The 12,851-nt window shown below is 39.9% G+C and overlaps 1 non-coding gene across 1 annotated transcript; it reads right to left on the bottom strand.

Moving 5' to 3' along the window:
• Positions 1–5,181: 5,181 nt before the first annotated feature.
• LOC112713438 (small nucleolar RNA R71) lies at positions 5,182–5,288 on the bottom strand. The gene has a single exon (XR_003158410.1). It is a non-coding gene; the product is annotated as a small nucleolar RNA R71 (small nucleolar RNA).
• Between the last annotated feature and the right edge of the window lie 7,563 nt (positions 5,289–12,851).

Below are 12,851 nucleotides of genomic sequence, written 5' to 3'. Positions count from 1 at the left end.
TTTGAACGCCCATCTTTTTCTATGTAATTCCTCTGCTGTATGTTCTGAATCTTCAATTCTCTACATTATTGACTTGAAAAGACACAAATTAAATTTTTTTTATTTTTAATGATGAGGAAAAATCAAAATGCAACTAAAATCAAACAAACAATGCATGTAAGACACCAAACTTAGAAGTTTGTATACTACTGACACTAACAAATTGAGAATGCATATGAGAAACAACAAAACACACAAAACAAGAGAATTTAAAGATCAAAGCAAGTAAATCATCAAGAACAACTTGAAGATCAATGAAGACACATGATAAATGCAAAAAGAACAGAAACATGCAATTGACACCAAACTTAAAATGAGACACTAGACTCAAACAAGAAATATTTTTGGTTTTTATGATTTTGTAATTTTTTTGGATTTTTTGAAAATTATATGGAGACGAAAATAAAGAGATTCCAAATTTTTAATAAGAATTCCAGGAATCATGCAATGTTAGTTTAAAGCTTGAGTCTAAAGAAATTAGACATGGCTGGCCAAGCTTCGGCAGGACATTGCATTCAAGAGCTAAATTGATGAGAATCAATCAGCATTGGTGATGATAAGAACATCACCTTGAAACTCTAGAATTCATTCTTAAAAATTCTGAAAAATACCTAATCTAAGCAACAAGATGAACCGTCAGTTGTCCAAACTCAAACAATCCCCGGCAACAGCGCCAAAAACTTGGTGCACGAAATTGTGATCATCAATGGCGTTATCAACATGGTACGCACAATTGCAATCTCAACTCTTTATCAAAACTTCGCACAACTAACCAGCAAGTGCACTGGGTCGTCCAAGTAATAAACCTTACGCGAGTAAGAGTCGATCCCACGGAGATTGTTGGTATGAAGCAAGCTATGGTCATCTTGTAAATCTCAGTCAGGCAGATTCAAATGGTTATGAATGATTTATGAATAAAGCATAAAATAAAGATAGAAATACTTATGTAATTCATTGGTGAGAATTTCAGATAAGTGTATGGAGATGCTTTGTCCTTTCCGTCTCTCTGCTTTCCTACTGTCTTCATCCAATCCTTCTTACTCCTTTCCATGGCAAGATGTATGTTGGGCATCACCTTTGTCAATGGCTATAGTCCCGTCCTCTCAGTGAAAATGTTCAACGCGCTCTGTCACAGCACGGCTATTCAGCTGTCGGTTCTTGATCATGTCGTAATAGAATCCAATGATTCTTTTGCGTCTGTCACTAACGCCCCACAATCGCGAGTTTAAAGCTCGTCACAGTCATTCAATCCTTGAATCCTACTCGGAATACCACAGACAAGGTTTAGACTTTCCGGATTCTCAAGAATGCCGCCATCAATTCTAGCTTATACCACGAAGATTCTGATTAAGGAATCCAAGAGATATCCACTCAATCTAAGGTAGAACGGAGGTGGTTGTCAGGCACACGTTCATAGGTGAGGATGATGATGAGTGTCACGGATCATCACATTCATCATGTTGAGGAACAAGTGATATCTTAGAACAAGAATAAGATGAAGTGAATAGAAGAACAATAGTAATTGCATTAATACTCGAGGTACAGCAGAGCTCCACACCTTAATCTATGGTGTGTAGAAACTCCACTGTTAAAAATTGATGCCAGGGCGTCTAAGCCAGTTTCACTGACCTTTTCTTTACTGTTTTAGGGTAGTTTCATGCATTTTCCTAGTAAACAAGGCAAGTTTTGGGTGAAAATACACTTACACCTTCATTCAAGCAACTATTGTGAATTTTGCATGATTTCATGAGATTTTTTTGCCAGAATTACATGATATTTTAATGATGCATGATCTCATGATTTTAGCTAGAGCTTTGATGCACTTTAATTGCTTGATTTTAGGACAAATGAAGCATGGAAGAATCATGTTAGCATTCACGTTAACTTAGTTAACGTGATTACTAACGTGGAATGGCAATTGGCTTGCAACGTTAATGAGAAAAGTGATCACCAATAACGCCTGCAAACCCACTTCATAGCCTACGTTAAGAGCCACGTTAACTAAGTTAACGTGGTACTTAACGTAGAAGGAAAGAAGGAATCCACGTTAATGAGAAACGTGAACTCCAATAACGTTGAGAAACTAGGCAATACCCCACGTTAAGTGTCACGTTAACTAAGTTAACGTGAACTCTAACGTGGACAAGGATCAAAACTGCCAACGTTAGTGACACTCACTTTTGTCACTAACCTTTGATCATTTTCATTGCTTACGTTAACTCTCACGTTAATATTGTTAACGTGAAAGTTAATCAAAGAACCAATGTTAGTGACACTCACTTTTGTCACTAACGTTGGAAGATGGCTTCATTACTACGTTAAAAGCCACGTTAACTTAGTTAACGTGGGTTCTAACGTAGGGGATTAAGGCAATTAGAGCATTAGTGACAAAGGTGAGTGTCACTAACACTCTCGAAGTTGATAGGTGCCCACGTTAAGAGCTACGTTAGCTAAGCTAACGTAAGACCTAACGTCGGAGGCAAAAGGCAAGCAACGTTAATGGGAAAAGTGATTCCCATTAACGTTTGCAAAAAGGGGCACAAGCCAACGTTAATGGGAAAAGTGAGTCCCATTAACGTTGGCCAAGAATTGAGAAGGAACGTTAGAAGTCACGTTAAGACTTCTAACATTGAGAATAACGTGGGCATATAAAGGTGGAATGTTAGTGGAAAAGGCAAATGCCACTAACGTTCTCGCACCCAGAAATGTATTCCAGGATTAATCTCACTAATTGCCCAAGCCTAATTCATATTTCTCTGCAAGCTGGGCCCACTAAAGATGAGGATTGCTTTAACTTTTAGGTCCAAAGCCCACATCCAAGACTTGAAGAACTCACTAGAAGATCATGAAGAGTAGTATATATAGGAGTAGTTTTGAACTAGAGAAGGACTTTTGGGCACCTTGGAGAACTACTCTTTGCATATTTACTTTTCTGTACTTCTAGCATGGATTATTCTTTTCTGCCATTTTTGGATTCCTAGAGCTATGAACAACTAAACCCCTTTCATTGGGTTAGGGAGCTCTGCTGTAATTTGATGGATCAATATTAGTTTTCATTCTTCTTCTTCTATCTTTTCTCTTGATTTTACTAGAAAGCTTTCAATCTTAATTCAATTGGTTAGTTATCTTGGAAAAGAAACTCTCCATAATTAGATCTCTTCGGAACCTTGGAAGAGGAATGAAGAGATCATGCTAGAATTACTTTCTCATGCTGGACCAATTTGGGTTGGGATGGATATGTGACTATAATCCCCTCAATACTTGAATTGGGAAATGTATGTGGTATAATCAGTGACCATACTTCATCTCTTCTCATGAGCAATTGACCAAGGAATTGGCTATTGATCAAGATTTGAGAGATTGAATTACCAAGGAATTGGGATTCAATCACTTAAGATTGCCAAGGAGATCAATGAATGCATTGATTGAGGAAGAGATGAGAATGAACTTGATCCGGAGAATTGCAACATCTCCTAAACCCAATGATTCTCCCATTTCTGATCTTATCCATTCTCTTTAATTTCTGCCATTTACTTTTATGAGCATTACCCAATTTCCCATTTAAGATTCTGCACTTTAATTTCTGCTATTTACTTTCTAGTCATTTAAATTTCTGCATCTTAATCTAAATTCTGTTTAGCTCAACTAGCATATTCTTCTAACTAAAGTTGCTTGACCAATCAATCCTTGTGGGATTCGACCTCACTCTATAGTGAGTTTTACTTGACGATAATTCGGTATACTTGCCGAAGGAAAATTTGTTGAGAGACAAGTTTCCATGAATAAAAAATACATAAGAACAAGGTCTAGGCATGGCCGTGAGGCCAGCCCCATGATCTAAGATAGCATAAGACTACTCAAAGATAGCTACCAAGATGTCTAATACAATAGCAAAAGGTCCTATTTGTAGAGAATTAGTAGCTTAAGGTTTACAAAGATGAGTAAATGACACAAAAATCCACTTCTGGGCCCACTTGGTGTGTGCTTGGGCTGAGCATTGAAGCATTTTCGTGTAGAGACTCTTCTTGGAGTTAAACACCAGCTTTTGTGCCAGTTTGGGCGTTTAACTCCCATTCTTATGCCAGTTCCGGCGTTTTACGCCAGAATTCTTGAGCTGACTTGGAACGCCTGTTTGGACCATCAAATCTTGGGCAAAGTATGAACTATTATGCATTGCTGAAAAGCCCAGGATGTCTACTTTCCAACGCAGTTGAGAGTGCGCCAATTGGGCTTCTGTAGCTCCAGAAAATCCACTTCGAGTGTAGAGAGGTCAGAATCCAACAGCATCTGCAGTCCTTTTCAGCCTCTGAATCAGATTTTTGCTCAGGTCCCTCAATTTCAGCCAGAAAATATCTGAAATCACAGAAAAACACACAAACTCATAGTAAAGTCCAGAAAAGTGAATTTTAAGTAAAAACTAATAAAAATATAATAAAAACTAACTAAAACATACTAAAAACATACTAAAAACAATGCCAAAAAGCGTATAAATTATCCGCTCATCACTACCTCATCCTTCTATTCTTCTTTTCCTCTGACACATCAAGGAATCTCTATACTGTGACATAGAGAATTCCAAACTTTCTTTGTTTTCTTCTCTTTCATATGAGTAGAAACAAAGATAAAGGCATTCTTGTTGAAACTGATCCTGAACCTGAAAGGACTCTGAAGAGGAAGCTAAGAGAAGCTAAAGCACAACTCTCTAGAGAGGACCTAATAGAAGTTTTCTAAAAAGAAGAAGACATGGCAATCAAAAATAATAACAACATTGCAAGGAAGATGCTTGATGACTATGTTGCACCAACTTCCAACTTCTATGGAAGAAGCATCTCAATTCCTGCCATTGGAGCAAACAACTTTGAGCTTATGCCTCAATTAGTTTCTCTAATGCAGTAGAACTGTAAGTTTCATGGACTTCCATCAGAAGATCCTCATCAGTTCTTATCTGAATTCTTGCAAATCTGTAACACTGTTAAGACCAATGGGGTCGACCCCGAGGTCTACAGACTTATGCTTTTCCCTTTTGCTGTAAGAGACAGAGCTAGAACATGGTTGGACTCACAACCTAGAGAAAGCCTAAACTCTTGGGACAAGCTGGTCAATGCTTTCTTAACCAAATTCTTTCCACCACAAAAGCTGAGTAACCTCAGAGTGGATGTCCAAACCTTCAGACAGAAGGAAGGTGAATCCCTCTATGAAGCTTGGGAAAGATAAAAGCAATTAACCAAAAGGTGTCCTTCTGACATGTTTCCAGAATGGAGCATCATATGTATATTCTATGATGGTCTATATGAGTTATCCAAGATGTCATTGGATCACTCTGCTGGTGGATCTCTTCATCTGAAAATGCCTGCAGAAGCCCAGGAACTCATTGAAATGGTTGCGAATAACCAGTTTATGTACACCTCTGAGAGAAATCCTGTGAATAATGGGGTGACTCAGAAGAAAGGAGTTCTTTAGATTGATACTTTGAATGCCATATTGGCTCAGAACAAATTATTGACTCAGCAAGTCAATATGATTTCTCAGAGTCTGACTGGAGTGCAAGCTAAAGACGCCTCCTCTGAAGGTAAAGCTTATGACGTTGAGAATCCTGCAATGGAAGAGGTGAATTACATGGGAGAAGCCTATGGAAACACCTATAATCCTTCATGGAGGAATCACCCAAATTTCTCATGGAAAGATTAACAGAAGCCTCAACAAGGCTTCAATAACAATAATGGTGGGAGAAATAGGTTTGGCAATAGCAAACCTTTTCCATCATCTTTTCAGTAACAAACAGAGAATTCTGAGTAGAGCATCTCTGGCTTAGCAAATATAGTCTCTGATCTATTCAAGGCCACTCTCAGTTTCATGACTGAGGCACAATACTGAAACTTCTCCTAGCACTCTTCCAAGCAATACAGAAGAGAATCCAAAAAGAGAGTGCAAGGCCATCTACACATCCAACATGGACGAACCTATAGAGGAGGGAAAGGCAGTGATTCCTAGTGAGGAAGACCTCATGGGACGTCCACTGACCACTAGGAAGTTCCCTCATGAGGAACCAAAGGAATCTGAGGCTCATCTAGAGACCATAGAGATTCCACTGAACTTTCTATTACCATTCATAAGCTCTGAAGAATATTCTTCTTCTGAAGAAGATGAAGTTACTACTGAAGAGTAAGTTGCTCAGTATCTAGGAGCAATCATGAAGCTGAATGCCAAATTATTTGGTAATGAGACTTGGGAGGATGAACATCCATTGCTCATGAATGAACTAAACGCCTTGCCTCAGCTGAAGATACCTCAAAAGAAACCGGATCCCAAAAGGTTCTTAATACCTTGCACTATTGGCACCATGACCTTTGAGAAGGTTCTGTGTGACCTGGCGTCAAGTGTAGACCTCATGCCACTTTCTGTGATGGAGAAACTAGGGATCTTTGAGGTACAAGCTGCAAGAATCTCACTGGAGATAGCAGACAAATAAAAAAACAAGCTTATAGACTTGCAGAGGATGTTTTGGTAAAAGTTGAAGACCTTTACATCCCTGCTGATTTCATAATCCTAAACACTGGGAAGGATGAGGATGAATCCATCATCCTTGGAAGACCCTTCCTAGCCACAGCAAAAACTGTGATTGATGTAGACAGAGGAGAGTTAGTCTTTCAAGTGAATGAGGACTACCTTGTGTTTAAGGCTCAAGGATCTTCTTCTGTAAACATGGAGAATAAGCATGAAATGCTTCTCTCAGTACAGAGTCAAACAGAGCCCCCACACTCAAACTTTAAGTTTGGTGTTGGAAGGCCACAATCATGCTTTGAACATCTGTGAAGCTCTAAAAGAGCTCACTGTCAAGCTATTAACATTAAAGAAGCGCTTATTGGGAGGCAACCCAAATTTATTTTTTTATCCATGTTATTTTATGTTTTCTTTAGGATCATGATCATGTGGAGTCACAAAAACAACTGCAAAAAAATTAAAGCAAAATCAAAAATAGCATAAAAAATAGCACACCCTAGAGGAAGAGCTTATTGGTGTTTAAACGCCAGAAAGGATACCAAAATGGGCGTTTAACGCCCAGCCTGGCACCTTTCTGGGCGTTTAAATGCTAGAAATGGGCAGCAGTCTGGTGTTTAAACACCAGAACTGGCAGGCAAACTGGCGTCTAAACACCCGTAAAGGTATAAAAATGGGTGTTTAAACGCCCATCCTGGCACCATTCTGGGCGTTTAAACGCCAGAACTGGCAGGCAGACTGGCATTTAAATGCCAGAACAGGGTAGTAGACTGGCGTTTAAATGCCAGAAAAGGGCATCAGCACGGCATTTAAAAGCAAGGATTAGCACTTAGAGGGCGTTTAATGCCAGCTAGGTGCAGGGATGCAAAATCCTTGACACCTCAGGATCTGTGGACACCACAGGATCCCCACCTACCCCACCTCACTCTCTCTCCTCTTCACACTTCTCCAAAACACTCTACCCAAAACACCACTCACCTATCAAATCTTATCCTTTTTCCCCATATTCTCTTTACCACTCACATCCATTCCCTAATTCCTATAAACCCATCATACAACCCACCTACCCCTACCCACTCAAATTCAAACCATTTCCCTCCCAAACCCACCCCTTCTCACACGAACCAACTCTCTCTCTTACCCTATAAATACCCCTCCTTACTCCTTCATTTCAAACATCATATACACTCAAAACCCCCCCTTGGCCAAAGCCTCTCAAGCCTTCATCTCCCACTTTTCTTCTTCTTCTACTCTCTTCTTTCTTCTTTTGCTCGAGGACGAGCAAACCTCTTAAGTTTGGTGTGGAAAAAGCCTTGCTTTTTAATTTTTCATAACCATTAATGGCACCTAAGGCAGGAGAAATCTCAAGGAAGAGGAAAGAGAAGGCAATTGCTTCCACCTCCAAGTTATGGGAGATGGAAAGATTCATCTCAAAGGTCTATCAATACCACTTCTATGAAGTTGTGGCCAAGAAGGTGATCCTCGAGGTCCCCTTCAAGCTCAAAAGGAGCGAATATCCAGAGATCCGACATGAGATTAGGAGAAGAGGATGGGAAGCTCTCACTAATTCCATTCAACAAGTCAGAATCTTAATGGTTCAAGAGTTCTATGCTAATGCATGGATCACCAAGAACCATGATCAAAGTATGAACCTGAACCCAAAGAATTGGCTCACAATGGTTCGGGGGAAATACTAAGATTTTAGTCCGGAAAATGTAAGGTTGGCATTCAACTTGCCAATAATGCTAGGAGATGCATGCCCCTACACTAGAAGGGTCAACTTTGATCAAAGGTTGAACCAAGTCCTCATGGACATATGTGTAGATGGAGCTCAATAGAAGAGAGACTCCAAAAGCAAGCCAGTTTAACTAAGAAGGCTTGACCTTAAGCTTGTGGCTAGAGGATGGTTGGAGTTCATCCAACGCTCTATCATTCCTACTAGCAACCGGTCCGAAGTAACTATGGATCGGGCTATCATGATCCATAGCATTATGATTGGAGAGGAAGTGGAAGTGCATGAGATCTGGTGCACGAAATTGTGATCATCAATGGCGCCATCAACATGGTACGCACAATTGCAATCTTAACTCTTTATCACAACTTCGCACATCTAACCAGCAAGTGCACTTGGTCGTCCAAGTAATAAACCTTACAGGAGTAAGGGTCGATCACACGGAGATTGTTGGTATGAAGCAAGATATGGTCATCTTGTAAATCTCAGTCAGGCAAATTCAAATGGTTATGGAGGATTGATAATTAAAAGATGAATAAAACATAAAATAAAGATAGAGATACTTATGCAATTCATTGGTGAGAATTTCAGATAAGCGTATGGAGATGCTTTGTCTCTTTCGTCTCTCTGCTTTCCTACTGTCTTCATCCCATCCTTCTTACTCCTTTCCATGGCAAGCTGTATGTTGGGCATCACTGTTGTCAATGGCTACAGTCCCGTCCTCTCAGTGAAAATGTTCAACGCGCTCTGTCATAGCACGGCTAATCATCTATCGGTTCTCAATCAGGTTGGAATAGAATCCAGTGATTCTTTTGCGTCTGTCACTAACGGCCAGCCTTCAGGAGTTTGAAGCTCGTCACAGTCATTCAATCTCTGAATCTTACTCAGAATACCACAGACAAAGTTTAGACCTTCTGGATTCTCTTGAATGCCGCCATCAATTCTAGCTTATACCACGAAGATTTTGATTAAGGAATGCAAGAGATAAACATTCAAGCCTTGTTTGCTTGTAGAACAGAAGTGGTTGTCAGGCACGCATTCATAAGTAAGAATGATGATGAGTGTCACATAATCATCACATTCATCATGTTCTTGGGTGCGAATGAATATCTTAGAACAAGAATAAGCTGAATTGAATAGAAGAACAATAGTAATTGCATTAATACTCAAGGTACAGCAGAGCTCCACACCTTAATCTATGGTGTGTAGAAACTCCACCGTTGAAAATACATAAGAACAAGGTCTAGGCATGGCCGAATGGCCAGCCTCCCAAAGACGGTTCAATCATAAAAACATGATCAAAAGATCTCTAATACAATAGCAAAAGGTCCTATTTGTAGAGAACTAGTAGCTTAGGGTTTACAAAGATGAGTAAATGACATAAAAATCCACTTCCGGGCCCACTTGGTGTGTGCTAGGGCTGAGCATTGAAGCTTTCATGTGTAGAGACTTTTCTTGGAGTTAAACACCAGCTTTTGTGCTAGTTTGGGCGTTTAACTCCCATTCTTGTGCCAGTTCCGGCGTTAAACGCCATAATTCTTGAGTTGATTTGGAACGCCAGTTTGGGCCATCAAATCTCAGGCAAAGTATGCACTATTATACATTGCTGGAAAGCCCAGGATGTCTAATTTTCAACGCAATTGAGAGCGTGCCAATTAGGTTTCTGTAGCTCCAGCAAATCCACTTCGAGTGCAGGGAGGTCAGGATCCAACAACATCTGCAGTCCTTTTTAGCCTCTGAATCAGATTTTTGCTCAGGTCCCTCAATTTCAGCCAGAAAATACCTGAAATCACAGAAAAACACACACACTCATAGTAAAGTCTAGAAAAGTGAATTTTAAATAAAAACTAATAAAAATATAATAAAAACTAACTAAAACATACTAAAAACATACTAAAAACAATGCCAAAAAGCGTATAAATTATCCGCTCATCACAACACCAAACTTAAATTGTTGCTTGTCCCCAAGCAACTGAAAATCAAATAAGATAAAAAGAAGAGAATATGCAATGAATTCCACAAACATCTTTGAAGATAGTATTAATTAGATGAGCGGGGCTTTTAGCTTTTTGCCTCTGAACAGTTTTGGCATCTCACTCTATCCTTTGAAATTCAGAATGATTGGCTTCTATAGGAACTCAGAATCCAGATAGTGTTATTGACTCTCCTAGTTAAGTATGATGATTCTTGAACACAACTACTTTATGAGTCTTGGCCGTGGCCCAAAGCACTCTGTCTTCCAGTATTACCATCGGATACAAACATGCCACAGACACATAACTGGGTGAACCTTTTCAAATTGAGACTCAGCTTTGCTAGAGTCCCCAATTAGAGGTGTCCAGGATTCTTAAGCACACTCTTTTTGCCTTGGATCTTGACTTTATTTTTTTTCTTTTTCTTCTTTTCTTTTTTTCTTCTTTTTTTGTTTTTTTTTTTGTATTCACTGCTTTTTCTTGCTTCAAGAATCATTTTTATGATTTTTCAGATCCTCAGTAACATGTCTCCTTTTTTCATCATTCTTTCAAGAGACAACATTTATGAACAACAAATTCTAAAGACATATGCACTGTTCAAGCATACATTCAGAAGTCAAAGTATTGCCACCACATCAAAATAATTAATATGTTATAAAATTCCAAATTCATGCAATTCTTCTCTTTTTCAATTAAGAACATTTTTTATTTAAGAAAGGTGATGGTTTCATAGGAAATTCATAACTTTAAGGCATAGACACTAAGACACTAATGATCATAAGACACAAACATAGACAAACATAAGCATAAAAATTCAAAAAACAGGAAAATAAAGAACAAGGAAGTTAAAGAACGGGTCCACCTTAGTGATGGCGGCTTGTTCTTCCTCTTGAAGATCTTATGGAGTGCTTGAGCTCCTCAATGTCTCTTCCTTGCCTTTGTTGCTCCTCTCTCATGATTCTTTGATCTTCTCTAATTTCATGGAGGAGGATGAAATGTTCTTGATGCTCCACCCTTAGTTGTCCCATGTTGGAACTCAGTTCTCCTAGGGAGGTGTTGATTTGCTCCCAACAGTTTTGTGGAGGAAAGTTCATCCCTTGAGGCATCTCAGGGATTTCATGATGAGGAATTTCCTCATGCTCATGTCTATGAGTGGGATCTCCTGTTTGCATTGAGCTCCTTCCATACAGATATCCATGAGGACTTGGTCCCACCTTTGATTAAAGTTGACCTTTTTGAGTTTGAAAAGGGACCTCGGGGATCACCTTCTTCTTGGTCACAACTTCATAGAAGTGGTCTTGATGTACCCTTGAGATGAATCTCTCCATCTCCCATGACTCGAAGGTGGAAGCTTTTGCCTTCCCTTTCCTCTTTCTAGAGGTTTCTCCGGCCTTAGGTGCCATAAATGGTTATGGAAAAACAAAAAGCAACGCTTTTACCACACCAAACTTAGAAGGTTTGCTCGTCCTCGAGCAAAAGAAGAAAGAAAAGAGTAGAAGAAGAGGAAATAGAGGAGATGGAGGGGGGGCTTTGTGTTTCGGCCAAGGGGGAGAAGTAGTGTTTAGGTTGTGTGAAAATGAAGGAGTGAAGATGGGTTTATATAGGGGTGAAGAGAGGAGTAGGGTTCGGCCATTATGGGTGGGGTTTGGGAGGGAAAGTGGTTTGAATTTGGATGGTGGGTAGGTGGGGTTTTATGAAGGATGGATGTGAGTGGTGAAGAGAATAGTGGGATTTGATAGGTGAGGGGTTTTTGGGGAAGAGGTGTTGAGGTGATTGGTGAATGGGTGAAGAAGAGAGAGAGTGGTGGGGTAGGTGGGGATCCTGTGGGGTCCACAGATCCTGAGGTGTCAAGGAAAATTCATCCCTGCACCAAGTGGCAAGCAAAAATGCTCCTTCTGCCAATTCTGGCATTAAACGCCGGGCTGGTGCCCATTTCTGGTGTTTAACGCCAGCTTCTTGCCCCTTCCTGGCATTTAACGCCAGTCTGGTGCCCCTTTTTGGCGTTAAACGCCCAAAATGGTGCCAGACTGGGTGTTAAACGCCCATTTGCTACCCTTACTGGTGTTTAAACGCCAGCAAGTTTTCCTCCAGGGTGTGCTATTTTTCTTTCTGTTTTTCATGCTGTTTTTGCTTTTTCAATTGATTTTGTGACTTCTCATGATCATCAACCTAAAAAAAAACATAAAATAACAAAGGAAAATAGATAAATATAACATTGGGTTGCCTCCCAACAAGCGCTTCTTTAATGTCAGTAGCTTGACAGTGGGTTCTCATGGAGCCTCACAGATACTCAGAGCAATGTTGGAACCTTCCAACACCAAACTTAGAGTTTGAATGTGGGGGTTCAACACCAAACTTAGAAGTTGGTTGTGGCCTCCCAACACCAAACTTAGAGTTTGACTGTGGGGGCTCTCTTTGACTCTGTTTTGAGGGAAGCTCTTCATGCTTCCTCTCCATGGTTACAGAGGGGTATCCTTGAGACTTAAACACGAAGGATTCTTCATTCACTTGAATGATCAATTCCTCTGTCAACATCAATCACAGTCTTTGCTGTGGCTAGGAAGGGTCTGCCAAGGATGATGGATTCATCCATGCACTTCCCAGTCTCT

Source organism: Arachis hypogaea, chromosome 9, assembly GCF_003086295.3.
Source record: "Arachis hypogaea cultivar Tifrunner chromosome 9, arahy.Tifrunner.gnm2.J5K5, whole genome shotgun sequence".
Classification (NCBI taxonomy): Eukaryota; Viridiplantae; Streptophyta; class Magnoliopsida; order Fabales; family Fabaceae; genus Arachis; species Arachis hypogaea.
This window is presented reverse-complemented; position numbering and strand designations above follow the sequence as displayed.